At 38.4% G+C, this 22,585-nt stretch overlaps 1 long non-coding RNA gene across 1 annotated transcript in view; it reads left to right on the forward strand.

Moving 5' to 3' along the window:
• The window catches only part of LOC105466539 (uncharacterized), a 146,074-nt gene extending 128,913 nt beyond the window's left edge, over positions 1-17,161 (forward strand). The window contains exons 3-4 of the long non-coding RNA XR_978248.2: positions 15,573-15,720; positions 15,977-17,161. This is a non-coding gene — a long non-coding RNA (uncharacterized lncRNA). The remainder of the gene's footprint in view (positions 1-15,572; positions 15,721-15,976) is intronic.
• Positions 17,162-22,585: the final 5,424 nt, after the last annotated feature.

The following is a 22,585-nucleotide window of genomic DNA, read 5'->3' on the forward strand; positions in this document are numbered from 1 at the left end:
CACAAAATGTTAGCATTAAAGTCATAGTTACATGTTTGTAATTCATTCAAAAAGTAGTGTTTTCTGCTTATACCCACAGAAGTCATCTCTCACTAATAAATAATCGTTACAGTTTTCAAAGAACTTTCAGCTTCGTTTCACTGAGATTTAAAGAGGTGACTTGTTCAAAGTTACCTAAAAAGTAGGATGTGGAGCCCACATTTACCTATGATTTTATACCTCATGTTCTAAAAAAATAGTGTACAAGCTCCATAACCTTGCAAAACCTCTCTATTCTTGTGATTTTCTCTCAAATTTTTATAAATTGAGGTTATGCCACATACACAGTGAGATTTTCCTCAGTGTTATAGATGACACGTTCGGTCTTTCCAACTAAATCGGCACTTCATTACAGGTCAAGATCTCATGTGCAGGCTGTTACTTTAGCATCTCTCTTCTCTACCCCAGAGCCCTTAACGTCTTCAAGCTTATCGTCGGCGCAATAATATTTGGTGACTGAATATAAAGAAATGAATCATCATTCATGCAAGTTATAGCATTTCAAAGTTCAAGCTAATTTGAAGTTTCTTTGATTTAGTACACAGGACTTAATGTGTGTGGGTATGTATTTCTAAATCATCAAGGATCTTGTAACAATAAATGGTATTGAGTTTTCAGAATGTATGAGAGTCTGATCTAAGGAGGGCTTTCAGAATTTTGTTGAATTGTCATCTCTACTGAGGCTTAAATTAATGCTTTCTCTTCCCATTCACTAAAGTTCCTAAATCTGCTTCTTAAAAAATAAATTTATGTTTTTCTGCTCCGAATGTTGAAAGGCTTCCAAAAGGTCCTAAAAGCACAGTATTTCATATCCTGGAGTTTCAATGAACTTTTTTTTTTTTTTCTTAATAGCTCCGTGAAACTGGAGAATAATTACTTTTTCAGTTAATGTTGAACTGATGGCATTTTTAAACAAGAAGCTAGCAGCAAATATTATGTCAAGCTATAGTGCATTGAAGAGTGGTTTGGCCACTTTGCAACTCACCTCTGAAATATCAGACTTCCTTTGTCGAGCCAAGGACAGCATTAAGAAATCACACCGTAGAGGTGGAGGGGATGCTGGGATATTTTGCTCCAGGCATAGAGTCTGTTTCTCTGCACACTACTACGTGAGCCTGACTTTCCAATCCTTTTTACAACCTGGCAGTTCTTTTGCAAAGACCCTAAGTTCCATTTTCTCACAGGCTAACAAATATGTAGATATAAATAGGTTAACGTTAATAAGCCATTTAAATGCTTTAATGTTTCTTTGGTTTGTTTAAAAATTGGGGCAAATTCAGGGTCTTTTCCCATACCTTTTGCAATGCCTCAAGAAGACAAGAAGGTAGTATTTTCCAGCAGTAACTCAGTGCGTGCTATACTGATAACTGAAATAAACTGTAGCAGAGCCAACCCTTTCACTTAAACATAACAGATATGTCAATCAATCAGGACACTTCTGAAAATATACTTTCTTGTGAGCAAACCTCTGTATTCCACACTTTGAAAGATATTAAGTAAAGATGAAATAATTGAGGTTATAACAACTCAATTATATAAATATAAATAACTATATTTAATGTAGAGTGGAAAGTATTAAACTTCATAATAGATGTACAGACAAAAGGCTCTGTATGTGGAAAAGAAAAAGACGGCTTCCTCTTTGAGGGGGTTAGTAGATGGTGAGGGAAGGGTGAGGACAGAGCCAGAAGGCCTGGTTCAGAATTGGTTTTGACATGGCTAGAGCAGAGTGTCTCCCAGAGACAGACACACAGGAGACAAACTGTGCAAAGAGAGAGAGAGAGAAAGATCAACTGAAAGTCATAAATCTAGCGTTAGTGATCAAGATTGGGGTCACAGAGTTGGGAGATCAGAGCTGGGAAGATCAAAATGAGACCTGAGAGGATTAGAATTAGAATAATTTGGAAACAAGTAAAGACAGGTCCACAACCACAAACACTGAAAACAGTTCTCGGGACATTGGACTTGAGGTACTTGGTTTGGGCCATCTTGTTAACTGGACAGGAGGATCATGTGGAGAAGATGTTATGCGCGTAATGAAAGGTTATGCCCAATTCTGCTCGTACTGATGGCTCTGTGTGTGTGTGTGTGTGTGTGTGTGTATGTGTGTGTGTGTATCTGTGTGAAGAAGGATTGTGTCATTTGTGCTACAGTTTATGTTTGGAATAAAGTTTTATGTGATCCAGAAAACAGTTCACAAATGAATACATCATTCTGAATCTAAAAATCACATTAAGTCCTACATTACCTATACTGTTAAGGTTCAGGTTATCAACTGGATAACACAATTTCTTAATCTCATCTTTAACTGCATAAATGTGATTTTAGTGGACACAGATTCTCTAAATATATGAAAGATATAAAGGAGGCAACTGGATAATTGATGTGCTTAGACCTTGGTTCTGTTATCTTCCTGGTAAGAACTTTATTGAGGTCTGTTTTACACATCACGAAAGTTCAGCCCTTGCAGGTATACAATTCAATGACTGTTTTGTAACTCTGTGGCATGGTGGAAATATCGCCATAAATCGATCTCAGAGCATTTTTCCATGCCCCATCTAAAATCCCTACTGCCTATTTACAGTTAATCCTTTTTCACACTTTAATCCCCAGGCAACTACTAATCTAGTATTGATCATTAAAAGTGGAATCCACAGTCTGTGGTCTCTTGTGTCTGCCTTCTTTCACTTAGGGCAATGTTTCTGAGGTTCCTCTGTGATGTAGCAGGTACCGGCACCTCATTCCTTCTTATTAGCCAATGCGATTTCACCGTATGAATATACCATATTTGTATCCATTCACCAGCTGAGGGGTGGTCAGGTTGTTCTCAGGTCCTGGCTTTTAGGAATAATGCTGCTGTAAACATTGACGTGCAAGTCTTTATGTAGATATATGCTTCTTTTCTCTTGGATAGATACTTAGGAGTGGAATTGCTTGGTGATATGGTAGTTTTATGTACAACATTTTGAGGAAATGCCAAATTATTTTCCAAAGGGGCTGAAATGGCTCTATTTTCTTGATGATGATGAAGATAATATCTGCTACTACTATTTTTATGTGATGTGGGCTAAGATTAATTTAAAAATTACATATATCTATAACATTTTCCATTCAATTCTCACAAAAATTCCTTGTGGAAATCACCAATATTATTATTCCCATATATGTGTGTGTGTGTGTGTGTGTACATATATATATATATATGGTACTTTCACTAAGTTTATGATTTCAGTTGCTCCCCAGATTGGGAGTCTGCTATTTAACAAAAATGCCTCATACGTTTAGGGAAAAGACACCATGTGATCTAAAATAAAACAGGGAAGTATCAATATTTGCAGGTATTAGCAAGCTGGGCAATTTTTGAACAATTCTAAAGTCATGGATGGATGAATTGAATTAGATGAGTGAAGAGGCACATACCTGCCTTGGGTGACCGATTTATTCAAGAAATGTAGTGCATTTTAGAAGATGGGGAATCAGCCTGACACCCGAGAAGTATCTGTGGTTGCTACTGTTCTAAGCTAATTGTAACTCAAACTTGGCACACATCAGCTCAGTAGAATGAGTGGATGAATTCTCTGAGGTCAGAGACTGGTCCTGTTTATTGTTGTATCACAGGTGACTAGATCAAAAGAAGGACACAATGTGTATTTGGTTGATTATATGTGGCCTCAAATGAATAGGCACTTTCCAGGCATGGTCTTAGCAGTGCCAGAGTTACATCATGGTGAGTCCAAATCAAACAGAAAGTAGCAGCAACCCTGAGAATCCAGACTACAGGACTGATGCTTTACAATTGTTTCAACTCTAAATTCATTCCAGCAAAGTGGCCTCACCTTTGTGCTTTAAATTAGCCATTATGAGTTTTTGTCTCAAGGCTAAACTAAATCTCTGCGGGTACTTTTATTGCATGCAGTCACATATATTTCTTCTTGTAGAAAAACCTAAGTTAAAGATAACTCAGCAATGTGCAGCGTAGACTGCCACATGCTTCTGTTGAGAGGTAAGGAAGAAGGAAGAGAACATCCTACCTGTGTGTGTTGTGTTAAATGAAACAAAGGACCATCTGGATAAAGTCATTGTTTTTTCATGCCAGTTAAGATTTAGGCTTAGATCCTCATATCTTCTCTTATATTAATCTTTTTAATATTAAGGAGCTTTAACTTGATAAATACTTAATAATTTTCTCTCTTTTTCTAATTGACTTTGGATGAGGACAGATAAACAATGGCAGATAATTAGGGCCAAAATTTATTATGACATTGATTTATTTCACGATTAAAGCTATAAGAAATGTTGGAAAGACAGCGCATATATATCTCTAAATATGGACATACATAGGTTTTACATATAAATGGGCTCATATATATGTATGTATATACATACACATATACATATACATACACACACACGCATATACACACACACACACATACACATATATATATATAGAGAGAGAGAAAGAATGTAAAAAAATGCAACCAGGAAAAAATGCTGGGAAAATTATATGAAAATGCTAACAGAAGGTGTTAGGGTCTTGCAATTGGGAACATCTCTCTTTTTTTTTCTTCAACTTTTATTTTAATTTCAAGGGTACACCTGTAGGATGTGCAGGTTTTTTACATGGGTAAACATGTGTCATGGTGGTTTGCTGCACAGATCATCCCATCTCCTAGATATTAAGCCCAGCATCCATCAGCTATTCTTCCTGATGCTCTCCCTCTCCCTGCACCCCTCCACAGGCCCCAGTGTGTGTCCTTCCCCCCAATGTGTCCATGTGTTCTCATCATTCAGCTCCCACTTATGACTGACTGCATGTGGTGTTTGGTTTTCTGTTCCTACATTAGTTTGCTGAGGATAATGCTTCCAACTCCATCCATGCCCCTGCAAAGGACACAACCTCATTCTTTTGTATGGCTGCATAGTATTCCATGGTGTATATGTACCACATTTTCTTTATCTTGTCTACCACTGATAGACATTCAGGTTGATTCCATGTCTTTGCTATTGTGAATAGTCCTGCAATGAACATACATGTGCATGTATCTTTATAATAGAATGATTGACATCCATTTGAGTATATATCCAGTGATAGAATTGCTGAGTCAAATGGTATTTCTCCCTCCAGGTCTTTGAGGAATCACCACACTGTCTTCCACAACGGTTGAAATATTTGCACTCCCATTTACAGTGTAAAGGCATCCCTTTTTCTCCACAACCTTGCCAGAATCTGTTGGTTTTTGACTTTTTAATAATAATGCCTCTCATTCTGACTGGTGTGAGATGTTATCTCATTGTGGTTTTTCTCTGATGATCAGTGATGTTGAGCTTTTTTTTCATATGTTTGTGGGCCGCATGTACGCCTTCTATTGAGAAGTGACTGTTCACGTCCCTTGCCCACTTTTTAATGGGGTTATTTTATTTTTTCTTGTAAAGTTGTTTAAATTCCTTGTAGACTCTCGATATTAGACCTTTGTCAGATGGATAGATTGCAAAAATTTTCTCCCATTCTGTAGGTTGTCTCTTCACTCTGATGACAGTTTCTTTTGCTGTGCAAAAACTAAACTAAACTAAAACTAAAACTAAACTAAAAAGCTGTGCAGAAGCTTTTTAGTTTAATTAGATCCCGTTTGTCAATTTTTGGTTTTGTTGCAACTGCTTTTGGTATTTCTTCATGAAGTCTTTGCCCATGCCTATGTCCTGAAGGATATTGCCTAGATTTTATTCTAGGGTTTTTATTGTTTGGGTTTTACATTTAAGTCTTTAATTAATCTTGAGTTAATTTTTGTGTGTGTTGTAAGGAAGGGGTCCAGTTTCGATTTTCTGCATATGGCTAGCCAGCTCTCCCAGCACCTATGTAGGGAGCCCTTTCCCCATTGCTCTTTTCGTCAGGTTTGTCAGAGATCAGATGGTTGTAGATGTGCAGTCTTATCTCTGAGTTATCTGTTCTTTTCCAGTGGTTTGTGTGCCTAAGAACATCTTCTCTTTTCTGTTTTACAGTTTCTGTGTGTGGTTACATCAAATAAAGCAATCAATAATGATGAAATTAATTATTAACCCCTAGGCTAAAAAGAAATCTTTGGAGTCTAGCGGTGCAATCGTAGCTCACTGAAACCCTGGCCTCCAGCAAGCCTTCCATCTTGGTCTTCCAAAGTGCTTGAATGAATTACAGGCATGAGCCACTGTGCCTGGCTCTATTTTTTTTTTTTTTTTTTTAGTTGTAAGTAGCTTTCATTGATTGTTAAGCATGTGCCATATAGGAGGCATCCATACATCATATCATTTAATTCTATTACTATTTTCATGGCACAGATATTACTATTACTTTCATTTTAAGGAGTAGGAAATTGCGACTTATATAATTAATTGTGCTAAGTCAGGTTAAGTAAAGAGTTAAGTATATCATTGAGTAAAACTCCAATTCTGACTGATTCTTAATCAGGGCATAACCTCTTAGCTATCGTTGAGGGCTCAAAATGCGAACCTCAAATAGGAACTAAGGACTAAGTAATAAACTCGAGGCCTCATAAGTTTAGTGTCTTGGGGAAAAATGTATTCTTTCTAGATTTTGGTTTTCATAAACAGAATTTTCATATGTCTAACTGAGTTTTCACTTGTAATCAGAATATTTAGCAACATGAAGTCAGCTTCGTGGGATTGGAAGTCAGAGAAGGCAAAAGTTTTTAGCAATTTTCCTCATGACTAATTTTAATTTTCTACCCCACCCAATTCTAAACTGCTATTGCATTCTTGCCTGACCTCAGAGATCACTCTGATTTCTTGGGGACAATATTTGCTGGCTATATTTAGTATTCCTGGGCAATTGTCCATCTTCCAAGTAGGAGAGTTTTGGGAAATGTGCACCCTCTGTACACAAGGAAACAGGAGGACCCTTTCCTGCTCTGCGAATTGTAGGGCGAAGTGCTCCCATAGCCCTAATTCAAGGGCAGTGACAGCCAGATCATATGGAACCTTTCCAGTGGAACCTTCGCAGAGTGCGTGGGTGGCGTCTTCTTTCTCTTTCCTTGGGGCCATCTGACTCACCATGTATGATTGGCCATCCTCTAAGAACAACTCTGAAGGACAGCAACAACCTTTGTCGGACAGCAAAGAGGTTTCTCTAGCCAATGTGTTTGGCCTGGAGATGAGCCCCAAACCGTTTTACATTAGAACAGTTGAATTTGTCTTAAAAAATTGTTTGTACTGACTGTTTGGAATTTGAACGGCAGGGGTAGATGAATCTTGCTGGTGGCTGTCAAGTATGACAGTGTTAATCTGAGTTAGACGGTTAAACAGGGAGCATAATTCAGGGAAAAAACTTACTTTCACATGAAATGTTAGTACTTTCCATCTTGGTGAGGGTTTCCTGCTCACTCCTTTTGAATTGACCTGAGATGTTTGCTTTGGTTTTAAAACGAAAACAAAAATAAAGAGAAGAAGCCCATATAATGTCTTCAACTATCTTATTACATAGTAGACTAGCTAAGCGTGCTAATGGAATTAAATAAAGAATGGTGCAACTTGCATGCTGTTTAAAACCATTTATAGCCCACAGGCACCAGGATATGTTCAGCGTTGTCTAATTTAGAAAAATGAAGAGCCGAGGTGGGAGGAATAATGACCATCAGATCACAGTGTAGAATTGTGTGGTGAGTAAAAGCACAGCCTGTCTTTCTCTCATGGGCCACACGCAGTCTTCTCCTTGGATTGTCAGAATTTCACCAAGTAAAAGGCACTCACCACCTCAATCTCCAAATTCATATTCCCTGTTTCGACTGCCCCAACCATGTGCAATTTGTAACCATTTACCCAATAATAAATAAATGATCTTATTGTGATGAAACAAATGGCCTTTAATCATGGGATTTTCATTGTATCTTTAATGAACATTGATTACCATCGTGATTATAATGATTGTGATCTGTTACAATAGAGTTACAAGTAAACAGTGCTACACCTGCAAGCAGCCAGGGAAGATTTGAAATCAATCCAGCAACAAAAGTTATCTTTTTAACCTTCCATGTTCTCAGCTGCTATTTGTTTTGAAAGGTATTTGAAATGAACATTAAACATGTCACAAAACTTGCTTTTTGTGCTCAATAATTTATTTCTTGTTAGAACAGTCTTTCAGGCTAATTAAGATGAATTGTTTGTAATTAACAGAAACCTGGCATTCATAGATTGGCTTGAAGTCTGAATTTTAAATGACTAAAAGAATAGGAACCTTGAAATTAGAAAATGATTACTCATTCTGTAATTTGCTGCCCAAGCGAGTACCTGTTCATGATGTAGATTACCACAAATATTGAGCTGCTGTTGTCTCAAGCAACACCAATATTGAAAAGCAAATCTTAAGGGTTAAAAAAATAAGTCTTTAAAAAAGATCACAGATTCAAGTTGAGTACATCTTGAACAATTAGAACATTTCTCTGAAACTGATTAGTTGACTTCTTCCAGATATATGTTTCTTTCCTTTTCCATTCTTTCAGATTTTCTTCATTTCTTTAGTTTCTAGACTAATGACATTTTAGATGGGAAAGAATGTCAGCTGATTCAACTTGGTGATCTGGGTTAAATAACATATTTTTCCTCTACTATAAAGACATAGGGTTGAGCTAAATGGTCCTTTAAGGCCCCTTACAGCCCCTAAATGGAAAACGTTCAACACTTTTTCTTCATTCTTCTGTGTTCTCTTTGTACTCTGAGTAATTTCTTGGGCCAGGTTTGCTATCTATGGAGATCCAACCCAGTGGTTCAGAGACCATTAACATTCAGATTCCTTGGCCACGTCCCGGGTCCTCAGGGTTAATAGGTCCAAGGCAGCCTTAGGAATCAGCGTGTTGAGAGCCCACTTGTCTTGATTCTGGGGTATTCTGTGGACCCATCCCTATGGACCAAACAGTTTGCTTAGTTTTATGTAATAACACACCATCAACAGCTGGCCTTGTGTTGAGCATCATCTATTATAAGCAAATAAAATCTAGCAAATATCATAAAAGGCAATTTTTAAAGAATTCTATTTAGTGAAGATGTCTATTTTTCTTACAGTTTTTTATAAAGGAGCATAAAGAGCGAAGATACTGAAACAATGAATAAAGGTTCAGTTCTAACTATCAAAAAAAGTCATTTATCAGTCTCTGTCTGGAGAAAAGTATGGTTCAAGATCAAAGATTGTATGTGGCCTGGCCAAGTTTAAGTGGAAAAAGCTGATGAATTTATCGTTATAGGTGATGAATGTATAGTTAGTTTAAGCCATCACAAATGAGAGGGAACACTGTTTACATCTTATCATAGGATGTTCTAAAGGGTTTCAGGTATCTGGAGTTGAGCTTCTTGGGTTGACTCGAGTGGGCAGAATTCTGGCTGGTAGGGAGAGCTGAGTGATCTCATTGACAGGAACCCAGGGCCCACAATGGCCTTCTGTGCCTTGTCCATGCAGACTATCCCTTGTCCATGTGGCCACCTTGTGTGCTGGTCTGTCCATCACTGTTTTATATAGGAAATCCAGTACCATCCACTTTCCTTGTCTTGCAGACTTTTACTGATGATCTAAGGAAGGGTGATGTCCTGCATACTCCTCTGACTTCTTTATCCATATCTCCACTATATTTTATCTCACACTTTTATTTATTTATTTTTTTGAGACAGAGTCTCGTTCTACCGCCCAGGCTGGAGTGCAATGGTGTGATCTCAGCTCCCTGCAACCTCCGCCTCCTGGGTTCAAGTGATTATCCCACCTCAGTCTCCCGAGCAGCTGGGATTACAGATGCCCACCACCATGCCCAGCTAATTTTTGTATTTTTTTAGAGAGGGGGTTTCACCATATTGGCCAAGTTGGTCTTGAACTCCTGACCTCAGGTGATCTGCCCACTTCAGCCTCCCAAAGTGTTGGGATTAAAAGCCTGAGCCACTGTGCCCAGACACTCTCACCTTTTAAAAAATCTTTATAGTAGAAATTACTCCCTTGTTTCAGAAAGGATAGTCTTAGACACAGGACTTCTAACCACGATGTTTTCTAGGTAATTAACGGTGCTGCCTGAAAAAAATCTCTGGGCCGGGGGCAGTGGCTCACACCTGTAATCCCAGCACTTTGGGAGGCCGAGGGGGTCAGATCATGAGGTCAGGAAATCAAGACCACGGTGAAACCCCGTCCATACTAAAAAATACAAAACATTAGCCGGGCAAGGTGGCGGGTACCTGTGGTCCCAGCTACTAGGGAGGCTGAGGCAGGAGAATGGCGGGAACCCGGGAGGCAGAGCTTGCAGTGAGCTGAGAGCCGGCCACTGCACTCCAGCCTGGGCCACAGAGCGAGACTCCGTCTCAAAAAAAAAAAAAAAAAAAAGAAAAGAAAAAAATTCTGATGAATCTCTGTCCTCCACCCATGGGGCCCTGGACATGTGAATATAAATAGTTTGGAATGCTACTTTATTAATAGTTTTAATTCTAATGCTTCTCAAACCCTTTAATGAGCTACTACATATTGTGTATCTCCATGCATGGAGAGAGGGAGAAGTGTCATGAGTTACATTAAACAGATGGAATCTTTGTTTCATAGAACCTTTAATGACATCTTGCCTAATACCAGGATCTCATGGAGCACAGTTTTAGAGGATTCCTCTTGAGAAAGAGAAAGAGAAAGAGAAATTTTTCCTTACGTGCTTTGAGCGAATGCAAAATTGTGAAGAAAGAGGAGGTGCAGCCTGACCTGGGAGGCTGCACCAGAGTTTCAGGCAAAGGAATGGAGTGTGGCCAGAAAGTAAAAGGGGACATTTTTGCACATGTACTTTGAAATGCACAATTTTCTTATCAGGATCCTTTTACATAGTGATTCCTAACCTCTTTGAATATGAGAGTCCCTCTTTCCAACAAAATTTTGAGTTTCCCCTTATGATTAAATAATTACACTTTTGCTGTGTTTTTACTGAGATACTATATCGTGATGAAAAGCTACTGTGATAAAACAGCAATGAAATATCACTACACACTTATTAAGATGGCTAACATCTACAACATGGACAACATCAAATGCTGCCGAGGAGCAGCAGGAACTGGCTTTCATCACTGGTGGGAAAGCAACACACTATGGCCACTTTGGAGGACACTTTGGCAGTTTCTTTAAAAATTAAGCATCCTCTTACCATAGGATTCAGCAATTGCACTTTTTGATAGTTACCCAAATGCGTTAAAAACTTACATCCGCACGAAAACCATCACGTGGTGCCTACAGCAGCTTTATTCAGAATTGCCCAAACTTGGATGCAAGCAAGATGCCCTTCAGCAGGACATGGACTCGCATTCCTCAACGAAAGGAACCGAACTGTCAAGGATAACAAACATGGAGGATCCTGAATAAATATTACTGAGTGAAAGAGGCCACTCTGGAAAGGCTGCATACTGTGTGATTGCAACTACATGATCTTCTGAAAAAAGCAGAAAAGAGATCAGTGAATGCCTTGAATTGGGGTGGAAGGGAGGGATGAGGAGACAGAACACAGAAGATGTTTAGGGCAATGAAAATTGCTGGATGATACTAAAATGGTGGGTACATATCTTCATACATTTGTCAAAACCCGTAGAATGTACACCACCACCAATGAACCTTACTATATACCACAGACACTTTGGGTAATAATGGTGTGTACAAGTAGGTTCGTGGATTCTAACAAATGTTCTGCTCTGGTTCAGGACGTTGGTAGTGGGGGAAGCTGTGCATGTGTGGAGGGGGAGGGTATATATATACTCTCTGCACTTGCTCTAAAACTGCTCTAAAAATAAAGTCTACTACATTTTAAATCATTAAAAATGCACTTAGCCTATGACTCAGCAGTCACATTCTTGGGCACTTACCTGAGAGAAAGAAAATCTTCTGTACACACACACACACACACACACAGACACACACACACAGACACACACACACACACACACACACACACACACTACTATGACTTTAACAATCCATCTGAGTTAATTTGTAGTCTGTTACTCAGAATAGCAGCTTGTGATTCATTTGCAAATAGTGCTTGGTGCGATTGTAGGTTGGGGGAACCCTTAAGGGGTGGTGTTAGGGACCAGCAGATTGGGATCATTGCCTTGTAGTTAAATGGCCTCTACTTTCAAGCTTTGGAGAGTCTACCACCAAAGTCTGTGTCTTGCATAGATGAGTTTCATGCTATATACACATTTTGAGTTGCTATACACATCTGCTACTTGCATATTAATATTTTCAGCCAAACCTATTAATGTGGGAGAATGATCATTGAAACTCAGCATAAACATCAGCCCCAAGCATGTATCAAACACCTTCCCTGGACACCCTGTTTTCAAAACTGAGGCTGTGAAGTCTGAGCCAAGACTTCTTCTTGTGGCCTAAGTTATACGTATGCGATACACAACAGTAAAACACTACATCGAGCAAGTTCTTTTTCATGACCCAATACGTTTTTTGAAATGTTTTATTGAGACGTGTTTTGGTGTGGGATTTATATTTTTTATTCATATTCAGACTTATATCTGCTTAATCATATGGTAAGCAGTTAATGTATGCAGCGTGCATGTATCACTCCCCTTATACTTGTAATAAAAATACCCCTTTTGGAGCACCTGCGATGTGCTGGGAAGTTGTGTTTGTGGTTTACGTACATTCATAACAATCTCGCAATAACCCTGAAAGACAGCTGTTGTACCATTTTACAGAGGTTAAGAAATATGATGATAATGACGGAGTTCATAAGTGGCAGAACTAAATTGTGCTTTAAACCCAAGCATATCCAATGTTTAAATGATGGTGGTGGTGATGATGTTAAGATTAATTTTCATAGTTTTAGATAAGGACTGTTTTTTTCACAAATGTTTGCTTACTATTATACCTAGTGGTTAAGAGCCCAGGCTGTAGACCAAACTATCAGAGTTAAAATCTTATTTACAGAATTTATGTGCTGTGTAATCTTGGGCAAGCTATTGACTTTTTTTGTGTTTTTATTTCCCCATTTAAAAATGGGGACAATATTATACTTACAGAAATGCTGTAAGACTCAAATGATGTGAAGATGTTTAGAAGAGTCCCTGGCACATAGTAAGCACTTAATCTATATTAACTATTATAATTATTGTTAAAGACTTTTAAAAATTTAGGTGGCATTCCTGCAACATTTTTATTTTAGAGTGTTTATGAGTTTTCTGTGTCATTGGCCACTGCTTGAGATTCTGATTGCTCAATATTTTCCATTCGGTGCGAAACTCCCCGGAACTGGCAGGTCCCTGCCCTTAACTGGTTTGATTGGGTTCATCCCTGAACACCTCTAATCAGCACCTTCAGACTGCCATCCAGCCGCCATCTCCCTAATTGCAGAAATGGCACACATTCAGAAGATGCTTGAAATGAAGGCTATGGAGCCAAAATTTTTATTTTTGAAAATTTTATGGAGTATGAGCTACATAGCATCGTTTTATTGCAAAAACATGAGATTATTCTCATCTGCTTCTTTATAATGTGGATACCCGGATAATTTGGTGTCAACGTTGATGAGAACTCAAAGTATTTTGAAGCGGATTTAGAAGTTGTATTTATGAGTCCTAATATTCTATAAGAAAAATGCTTTAATGCCTCATAGTTGCTATGTTAGGCTATGTACAGTGGCTTGGAATTACATTAGTTGTAGAACCATCAACTATGTTGATATGAGAGACTTTTCTCCCAAGAGGAAGACTGAAAACAGCATATGAACCAGTTAATCAGAATGAGCTGCTGTTTGTGGCGTGCCCTGACGTTCATTCACTAGTGTTGATATGGTTATGTTCAGCACGTCACATGCAAAGTGCAGGTGCTCATTTGTGGCAGAGTCTAGTACACAAACCTTTTCCTTCACTGATCTTTTAAGATCAAAATGTACATTTCTAAAACTGTGTTTTCAAACCATGACTGTATTCTGGGTTTATGTTTTTCTTTGATCTTAAAAGCACCTTTTTGTTTTTCTAACAGTGACATGAGAACATACAACAATGTTTCAGCTCCAACTCTGTATTCAAGAAGGATCAATTTTACACAGTTTAGGTTTAATGTGACTGAAGTAAAGAGAAGTTTATGAAGTATATTTCATTTTATGTCCGGCCATTAGTAGCAATATGTAGGAGAGAAATTAGGATCTTGGAAGTTACACATCAGAATACTGTTTTAAAATTAACTTGCACTTGAAAGAATAGAAACGTTCCCAGCACTTTGGGAGGCCGAGACGGGCGGATCACAAGGTCAGGAGATCGAGACCATCCTCGCTAACACGGTGAAACCCCGTCTCTACTAAAAAATGCAAAAAAACTAGCCGGGCGGGTTGGCGGGGGCGCCTGTAGTCCCAGCTACTCGGGAGGCTGAGGCAGGAGAATGGCGTAAACCCGGGAGGCGGAGCTTGCAGTGAGCTGAGATCCGGCCACTGCACCCCGGCCTGGGCGACAGAGCAAGACTCCGTCTCAAAAAAAAAAAAAAAAAAAAAAGAATAGAAACGTACAAATAATTTGGAGAAAACCGTTCACTATAGATTCCAGATACTTAGGTAAACAGGTGCCATAAACAGGCCTTAGCGTTTTCATCTCCTTTGTACGGCACAAAACAAATATGCCATAGGATATGTGTTTAATGGGGAAAACAATATGAAAGAAGATAGTTCTTAAACAGAAGAACACTCCACAAAACTTATCCAGTGAGGACCATCAGGAGATGCAGACAAAAACGCTTCCCTCTCTGCTCCCAGACCCCCTGAGGCGAGGCTTACATGAGAAAAGGAATGTGCATCTCATTAAAAATTGTAGTCTCGAAAATGTCATAAATCTTTCATTTCCCACTCAAGAATGTAGTCCTCCTGCAGCCTGACAGAGACAGAGAAAGGAAGCAAGACTTTTTTTTTCCATCTTTTTCTTAAGTTAATTGAGAGTCTGCTGTAACTCTGAAGTGTTTTTATTCTTACAAAGAAAGAAAATGATGGCAAGTGTGTTTTAAGATGTAATAGATGTTTCTTCAATGCAATGAACATAATGCACTTGGGAATAGTATCACCGCAAAATGAAAATTTTAACTCTTGCATTTTAAACTGACATAGTCAGATGAGCATGGCTGGGAAATGTGAATTTACATAAATATTCTCGTAGTACCTACATCATTTGTGGAAACTTTTGAATATAGTAATTGAGTAATTTAGATAGAGTGTATTTCTATTCCATCAAACTCTAAGTTGGCTAAATATGAAATACAGAAGTGTGACAAAATGGAATGGTGGTTTGACTTATGACTTAGTAGATGGAAATCATCAGTAATAAATGCATCTTATGACAGCAAAATACTGCAAGACAATTGGCATAAAATACTGGGTAATAAATTCAGTAAATTATAGTTTGTCTCTTGGAAGTTAGTTGATGACTCAATCGGGTAATTAATGCTCATTCTAAGGTTGTCCTCCAAATGAACGAAGTCACGAAGGAAATAGACTAAAGGGTCCTGAAGAAAGCATTCAGTTGCTTTATCCACCTTTCCTCAATTTCTCTAGGGTGTCTATAGTGTTGCCAATTAGGCCTGCAAAGGAAACAAACACATGTGGGTTCCAATCGGAGGAGTCAGAAGTCACTAATGACGCGGAAAAGCACATTCCAAGTTTTGGCAATGCCGTAGAAGTTGGTAATTATACTACACTGCAGGTAGAAACATATATTTTTTAAAAGTCCAAAATGATGAATGAACTATTTGAGATCAGGCTGCAAAGCTCTTTATTATCTTTTTGCCACTATATAAATATGGAAGTTGAAAACGTTAAGTATTCAGAAACTTTCGTAGTAATTTAGCAGCATAATTTTGTTTATTGATTCCAATAATTAAATATTGGGGTCAGTATTTTGTATGTCTGTTTTTTAAATTTCATTTTTATAATAACTCAGTTTGTATTTTGTTTAACAGGGTATTGATTCTGCAACAAACTGGGAAGAAACCTGGCGATTCACCATAGATAGCTGAGAAGCCTAAGTCTGAATTCCCGCTAAATGGCAGCAGACTAAATAGAGCGGCAGTCAGTGAACTGCATGTAGCCCATGAACAAAATCCCATCCACCACCTGTGTTTTTTTTAATGGCCCACAGATGAGTCTGTCTTTACAGATGAATGTTTGCAACTGATTTGACAAGAGGGAACACTCACTTTGAACCCCAACTAAGCAAAATATTGTCACCTCTCCCCTCAAAAAAAGTTTTGGTTTTTCTCATTAGTAAATTTGTATTATGACAAAATCATAGTCAATTTTTATCATATTCTAAATTTTGACAATACAATATAAATCATGGGATTTTTTCCCCTTGTTACATATGTACATATATAATGCCCTCAATTGTTCCTCATGACCTACAAAGCCCTGAATATTTACTGGCCCTTTACAGAAAGAAACTGTCAACTGCCAGAACAGAAAACTATTTTCCAACTCTTAACAGTTCTTACAAGTGCAAAAATAGGTATATTTCCCAAGCTCACACAAGAAACGTTTTACATGTATACATAGTAATATCATTTAAATGTTTACAGATACTTTTCTAAGATAATCTAAAGTAATGTTTTCTAGTTTTATAATTTAGATATTTTACTCATGTATTTAAGCACACATCTTTATCACAAAATAATACAATTCACCCTGTGTATCCATGGAGGACTGGTTCCAGGACACCTAGGGACACCAAAATCCTGGGATGCTCAAGTCCCTGATACAGAAAATGGTGTAGTATTTGCATATAACCCATGCACATCCTTTTTATACTTTAAATTCTCTCTAGATTACTTACAATACCTAATACGATGTAAATGCTATGTAAATAGTTGTTATGCTGTGTCGTTTAGGAAATAACAAGAAGGAAAAACGTCGGTCCGTGTTCAGTACAGATGCAATTGTTTTTCCCTCTGAGTATTTTCTCTCCACAGTTGATTGAATCCGCGGATGTGGCGCCCACAGATACAGAGGGCTGACTACATGCAAATTGTTTTTTAAAAGATAGAGAAGGGTATGAAATAAAAGCTAATCGAGTCCCCTCAATCCCTTTTGAAACCAAATCCAACTCTTCAGAGAGAACTTGTAGTAATTTCTCTTTTAAATTCTGCTGGTGTTCCCTACCGTAATTGTAAATAATATGCTTATCAGCTTTAGGTACTAACTGTTGATTCTCTTCTACATAAAAGGAGGGATTTAGCTTGACAGTCCCTCTTCTTAAATTCAGGAAAGTTATTTTAGTTCTTCAGTTAATATTATAGTACCTTTAAATAATGTACATCGATGGTTTTCTTTTTTTTTTTTTTGACAATTTTAAACATCACTTGAAGCTTCCATTTAAGAGACCTATTCTCTACACATATCTTACATACTTCTCTCTCATCTTATGTAAACTATACCTTTATATTTACATAGGCAAGACTGATAACATTTTCATTCAGATCCATAAATTGTTACATTTTTGTTGTGTCTTTAAGCCATCTTAACATTTGAAAATGAATATATCACTTTTTTTTCCCTCCATATCTCTGGTACAGTAATTGCTTCAAGGATAGGGTTGCAATTCAAGTTAGTCCAGTGAGACTGAATTCCAGGACTTATGTTTTAATTATTGGAGAAGAGAGGCTTTTCAAGCTGTCACAGGTCTGTCCTTCAAAAACCTGTATTAGATATTTATTGGACCATCTGGATCTAGCCTCCATTTCTCTTACAGTTAGTTTCATATTATCTCTTTGCATTTTTATTTTGTATTCTGTGAAATGTCCTGTACTGTTTTGTTTTTTTTTGTTTTTGTTTTTTTTTTTAATTTTTTTTTCAAGCTGACTAGTGTGGAATTCAGCTTCATGGGTAGTTACCTGACAACCTTATTTTAATTTCCAAGAGTTGATTCCTAGTCTCTGATGAGTCTTTCCTCATTGCAGCCTCTATAACTATTTTATGGTAATGTGTGTTCTCACATCTTTTACGAAATTAGAATTGTTTAAAGTTCTTCATTTCTCACTTTGAATCAGCGGTCCTCACTGCAGTGTTGTTTCTCTTTCATAGTCTTAGTGTTCCACAAATGTCAGATGTCCTTGGACTTGGATAGTGGGGGGTGTCTCCTGGGGTTCCCTCTCCTATCTTCCCAGGTCCTGGAGCATCATAGATAGGATTTGCAGAGCAGGAGTAGAGGCCATTTGGGGAAAGGGAAGGGAAGATGATCCTTTACAAAGTGAAGGCTCTTTGGAAGCATCCACAAGTCAGAGGGCTTTTGCTGAAACAGTGGAAACAAAGAAATTGCTCACTTTGATGTCATCTAGACCATTGATCCCCAACCTTTTTGTCACCAGGGACCAGTTTCGTGAAAGACAATTTTTCCATGAATGGGGTGGAGGATGGTTTCAGGGTGGAGGATGGTTTCAGGATGAAACTGTTTCACTTCAGATCATCAGGCATTAGATTCTCATAAGGAGCACACAACCTAGGTCCCTCGCATGCACAGTTCACAATGGGGCTCATGCTCCTATGAGAATGTAATTCCACCTCCAATCTGACAGGAGGCAGAGTTCAGGCGGGAATGCCCCCTTGCTCCTGCTCACCTGCTGCTGTGTGTACTGGTTTGCCACCCAGGGAGTTGACAACCCTTGACCTCGAAAATGGCCTCCATTTGGATGCACTTCAACTGGGAGAAGATGTGGGTGTCATGCTTCATGGACATCTCCCAATGGGCCTAGCTAGTGACAGCCAGACAGGCTTCTAGAGAGACTCTGCTCTGAACAGAATGGCAGGTTGAGGCACAGTGGAATAGCTGGGCTGCACTGATCATCTTTATGTACTCACAGCATAGGGACACTGATTACTTCAGATAGGCTGATCCAAACTATGGAGAGGCTCGGTTTACTCATCCCATAATGCAAAATGACACTTCTCCATACAAAAGGAAGCCAGATACACCCAGATTAACTGCAGGCACTTCAGAACCCTTGAAGTCCTGTGGGCACACTGTTCTGGCCATCTTACTGGGAAGGAGGTCGGCCTGAGGTCCATTAGGATCCCTCAGTGGAGCAGCTTTCATAGTCTTTTACTTATGAAATATTTTGACACATTTCCCTAACTTGCAACTTGGTGGGGATTTCCCATGCTCATTCAAGCCAAAGCACATTTATACAATTCAGAGACCATGGCAAGTCATGTCAATTTGGAGACGTTAGCAATGACAGATGAAAGGTAAATAAGAACAGTTCCAAAGATTTATATGCCGCCATAGTGTTTACTTAATTTTCTGGAAATTAATCTGAGAATGTTATACTGGCATGCATTTTTAACATCTGTCATTATTTTGACCCTAGGAAGGCATTTAGTACTAATTTTATATACCTTATCATTCTCAGTCTGCAGTCAAGGCTACCTCAGCAGAATGCTAATTCTTTCCAAAACCTATTTTAGTCATTGATGTAATGTTGCTACAAAATACTATATTAAGAGGAACAAAATGGGTAATTCTATTACCAATGAAATATTTAAATAAATACATAAATGCATTAATATAATGCTAATAACATTTTTGGTTTTTGAGACGGAGCCTCACTCTGTCACAAGGCTGGAGTGCAATTGTGCAATCTCGACTCATTACAATCTCTGCCTCCTGGGTTCAAGTGATTCCCTGCCTCAGCCTTCCAAGTGTCTGGGACTACAGGGCCCACAACCATGCCTGACTAATTTTTTGTATTTTAGTAGAGACGGGGTTTCACCATGTTGGCCAGGATGGTCTCGATTTGCTGACCTCGTGATCCACCCGCCTCGGCCTCCCAAAGTGCTGGGATTACAGGCCTGTGCTACTGCACTCAACCACTAATAACAATTTTTTAAATGTTAGATGAAAAATAATGGCTCTGAAGTTCATCACAACTGGCCCGATGAAGGTCCTGAAATCATTCTTACATGCCAGAGAGCAAGAATCTGTAGTAGAGATGACTAATTTTTATAAATAAAACATTATGGATCTCAATGTACACAGTTAAGCACTTTTTATTAAAACCAACACTAGAAAGGAATAATATCTTCAAACAATATATACAGTTTCTAAAATGAAGTTGAAGAGAAGTTGAATAGGCCATTCATTGTGTTTACTGTTCTCCCTCTTACCCCATATTTTTTAAAAGATAGGATTTTTAGTTGAAGTCTCAAATACTTACAGTGTAGACATCATGCATAATTAAATGAACCTTGGTTTGAAAATGCATGGACAGGCTGGGCGTGGTGGCTCACACCTGTAATCCCAGCACTTTGGGAGGCCAAAGTGGGCGGATCACCTGAGGTCAGGAGTTTGAGACCAGCCTGGCCAACATGGTGAAACCCCGTCTCTACTAAAAATACAAAAAATTAGCTAGGCGAGGTGGTGTGCACCTGTAGTCTCAGCTACTCAGGAGGCTGGGCACAAGAATCGCTTGAACTCGGGAGGCAGAGATTGCAGTAAGCCAAGATCACTCCACTGTACTCCAGCCTGGGTTCCAGAATGAGACTCTGTCTCAATTTAAAAAAAAAGAAAGAAAGAAAGAAAAAGAAAAAGAAAAGAAAAGCATGGACAAATGTGCAGCTCACCAAAAATGTATTTTATGCCTCTCACTTAATATGTGAAATCTGATACACTCACGATGTCTCATTTTCTTTCACATCTCTAGCAGCTGTCCAGATTCAAAATACCCTCTGTTTCATCATTTGTGTGATGCCTAAAATCTCTTTAATCGCTTAAAATTTTTCTTGTAAATCCAGTTATTGTTGTGCACTATTTATGACACTAATTAGACCAGACAACGTACTCTGGCCTAGTATTTTAAATTATGCATACATGTTGTCTTCTGGGATTGAATGACTTACTTTCATGACAGTATAATTGTTACAATCTAAGTCTGAAAGGAAAGGGAATGTTCTAATGACTATTTTCATTTTTTTTTTTTTTTTTTGACAGACTGTCAAATCATTAGGAATCGGCCTGATGACTCTAAGTATATAGCAATTGAGTATCATATGAATGCTTTCATTTTAAACATGGAATTTGTTTGCTTATATTATGAAATTTATATAGACAATGAAATAAAAAACAAAATCAAGACAATTTCCTGCATTTATGAGACTCTTTAAATTAAATGAATATCTTTATTTTGTAATATATACAACCAAATAAAATTTAGAAATGATATATTCATGATGTGATATGATCTTAAATTCCACTAGAGTTACATGACAATATTGTAGAAATTATGGCTTCTTCAATGAGCATTTAAAAATCAATGAACGCTTTCATTTATCTTATATTTTTGCTTTTTTGGTTCTTAAAAATTCATTTAGGTATTATGCTCACTTGTTTATTTATTTTCAACTTTCATTTTAGATTAAGGGTGTTACATATGCAGGTTTGTTATATGGGTATATTGTGTGATGCTGAGGTTTGAGGTGCAGATGATTCTATCACCTACATATTGAGCCTAGTACCCGAAAGTTAGTGTTTCAACCCTTCCCTCCCCCTGTCCCCTCTATTAGTCCCCAGCGTCTATTGTTACCATCTTTTTTTTTTTTTTTTTTGAGACGGAGTCTTGCTCCGTCGCCCAGGCTGGAGTGCAATGGCGCGATCTCAGCTCACTGCAAGCTCCGCCTCCTGGGTTCACGCCATTCTCCTGCCTCAGCCTCCCCAGTAGCTGGGACTACAGGCTCCCGCCACCAGGCCGGGCTAAATTTTTGCATTTTTAGTAGAGACGGGATTTCACCGTGTTAGCCAGGATGGTCTCAATCTTCTGACCTCGTGATCCGCCTGCCTCGGCCTCCCAAAGTGCTGGGATTACAGATGTGAGCCACCTGTAATAGCACCTGACCTATTGTTACCGTCTTTATTTCCTTGAGTTCCCAATGTTTGGCTTTCACTTATAAATGAGAACATGTAGTATTTGGTTTTCTTTTCCTGCATTAATTTAATTCAGATAATGGCCTCCAGCTGCATCCATGTTGCTGCAAAGGGCACAATTCCATTAGTTCTTATGGCTGTGTAGTATTTCACAGGGTATATGTGCTGTATTTTCTTTATTCAATCCACCGTTGATTGGCGTGTCTCCAATTCCATGGTTGATTCCATGTCTCTGCTGTAAATGGTGACTCAATTAACATGTAGATGTATGTGACTTTTTGGTAGAATAGTTTACTTTCCCTTGGGTATAAACCCAGTTAATGGTATTTCTGGGTCAAATAGTGGACCTGTTTTCAGTTCTTTGAGAAGTCTCCAAACTGCTTTTCACAGTAACTGAGCTAGGTTGCATTTCTACCAACCATTTATAAGTGTTCCCCTTTCTCTGTAGCTTAGCCAGTATCTGTAATTATTTAATTTTTTTTTTTTAATTATGCTTTCAGTTCTGGGGCACATGTGCAGACTGTGCAGCTTTGTTACATAGGTATACATGTGCCATGGTGGTTTGCTGCACCATCAACCCGTCATCTACATTAGGTATTTCTCCTAATGCTCTACCTCCCCTAGTCCCCACCCCCCAATAGGCCTCGGTGTGTGATGTTCT

Source organism: Macaca nemestrina, chromosome 3 (assembly GCF_043159975.1).
Source record: "Macaca nemestrina isolate mMacNem1 chromosome 3, mMacNem.hap1, whole genome shotgun sequence".
Classification (NCBI taxonomy): Eukaryota; Metazoa; Chordata; class Mammalia; order Primates; family Cercopithecidae; genus Macaca; species Macaca nemestrina.